Below are 2601 nucleotides of genomic sequence, written 5' to 3'. Positions count from 1 at the left end.
AGTACCGATTTCTTTCCATGCATCTTGAGAAAAACACCCAAGCGATACAGGTTAAACTGCTGTTAAACTGCTGCTGAGCATTTGAGGCGATACTGATACCAATTTAAAGGTATATGTCGATATGTATCGCGACATGGCCCATCTCTGATCGTAAAAGCTATTATCATCATCGTTCAACAGTATTTATTTAGGTAGGAAAACGTGAATGCAGGAAGATAATAATTATTGTGGATATGGATCGAACTTATTAGAGTATTACTGTTTCAGTTTGAGCGTCTCGAGCCATTGTTCGTGGCGTCACACTCCAGAGTGCGCTGTAAACAAACGATTCTGAAGCAGCCTGAACATACCTTGTAATCTGTTAACACTGGTACTACCACGATCCAGAGTTTTGAAACCTCTCTCTCCTTTCTCTGGAACTAGTCTGCGCGATGAAGTAGAAGGGATGGAGGGGAAGGGGATGAGAGGGCGCAGGAGTGAGGATCTTACCCATTTGCTCGGAAAATTTTATCACAGCGCATCGTATCGTGTGAATTTGCCATCGCCTTATTTACTCTGTGTATACGACTATTGATTACGTGACTAAATGCAAGGAGTTATGGAGATAACTTGAAATCATTATAGCATGGATCAAAGTTGCATTGAAATGTGGGAGGACATATTGTGCGCCCAAACATATACATAAATTTGACGAATTATATACCTTCACGCCTGTTAAGTGTCATCGAGGTTCGACTAAATATCAACATGGTAAAAGAAAACGGATCTTTTATAGTAGCGGTATAGAGTTAAATATCCTTTTAAAAAATGGAGTGATCGATTTTATCATAATACTCTTTATCTTTCACTCCAATTAGCTTGTTCTGAGCAGTATTCGCAATAGACTGACGGTCGAGGATATTACTAAAGCGGACACAGTTCATTCACCTAAAGAATAAACCAGATCGTCATGAGCAGTAAAATAGTTTTTTTGGGGGGTTACTTAACTGGCCGTTGCTATAACCATACGACCTACTGTGAAACAGATCCCACGTATACCTCTAAGGGAAGAGGAGAACGTGAACAATGCTTCGAGTTGAGTTGCATGTTGCCGTGGTAGTTAGGGTGTTTTCTAAGGTAGTATTGGGAGCGTGGTAGAGGAAATATATATAATACAAAATGCATTGGCAAGAAAGAATTATAAAGTCGCTAATTCTGCGTGGCAGATATAGTTTACTCGGTACATTGCGAGAAGCTAGTGCTTAGGATAGTAGGCCAATCTATGAAAGTTGACTACAAATGCTACCTTAAAAATTTTAAACGGAAATATTGCCAGGCTTGTTTGTTTGCCCTTTGACCCCGATTATGACTTGTCTTCACCAAGGTCTATATAATTTATATATGCTTATATAGACCTTAGTATTTGGTACATTCAGTAGACCGTCTTGACCAAGAACGCAACCAGGAACATTTTTCGGGGAAGAAACGTCTTAAAAATGAAGAGTAATGACTAGAAAAAGAACCAGTCAAGTCATTATTACTTCTGTGCACTTGAAATACAGCGAATGTTTTGTTTACATCAAACCTCATGTATAGTTACAAACATTTTGCTACCGTGATTATTATTATAGCATTATCTTGAAAGGAAGAAAGGCACCTGGATTGTTACATAATGGTTTCGTGTTATCACCTTAAAATTCCCTATCAATTGCGCAATCTGAAGTCCCCCACACTGTGACAATGAGATAGCAAATTCATACGATACGATGTCCTTTGAGCCAATGGATTAGACCTCACACCCATACCACTCCTCAACGTCCCTTCCCGGCCAACCCTACTATATCATGTAACCTGAGGGGCGGGAGAGGGAAGGGTTCAGAAACTATTGATCGTGATAGTACATAGTATACAAAGACATATATGTATATACCTGTGAGTTTAACTGGCTTTTACGGGTATTGGATCTCACCTACAACATGAGGTAGCAGTTATAGGGAATTACTTGCAGGGGCACACTACCCATACATTTAGATATTAGGGCTTTTTGTTCACTTTACGAACGTGAAACCCTATTCTTAAGAGACTGGAAGTAAGCGAGAATGGAGAGTTATAATGACATAGCGGAAACGTGTATGTATGCATCATTATCAGTAATTATTGTAAACTAATCTAGGATACGATACGTAGCCTAAGTTGTACTTTATCTCGAAACAACGTAGGGTTTACTGAAATATAATGAAGTCTGGTAGACATGACGAACAGTTCAGAAGCAAGTTCGGAGTCGTGATGAGTGCACCAGTAATACTGATTTGCACGTATATACGGGCGGCTCTTAGTGTTTTGTTTATATTTTGGCGTGTACTCACCTATTCATGTTTGTTCGATGAAAAGTCAGAAAAGAAAAGTTACGTTGCTCCGACTGACCTGGTCGCAACAACCAGCATTTGGCTCGGATTCCGCCCGAGTTGTCGACTAGGCAGAAACTCCCACAGTGTTGATTAGGTCAGATAATAAAGATACCTAATGCTCTATATAACAAACAAGTCATTTTAATCATCATAGAAATCAAAGCCAGAATACAATGCCACCTGAACCTGTAGCTGGCGTTCAGGTTTGTGTACG

This window comes from Penaeus monodon, chromosome 31, assembly GCF_015228065.2.
Source record: "Penaeus monodon isolate SGIC_2016 chromosome 31, NSTDA_Pmon_1, whole genome shotgun sequence".
NCBI lineage: Eukaryota > Metazoa > Arthropoda > Malacostraca > Decapoda > Penaeidae > Penaeus > Penaeus monodon.
This window is presented reverse-complemented; position numbering follows the sequence as displayed.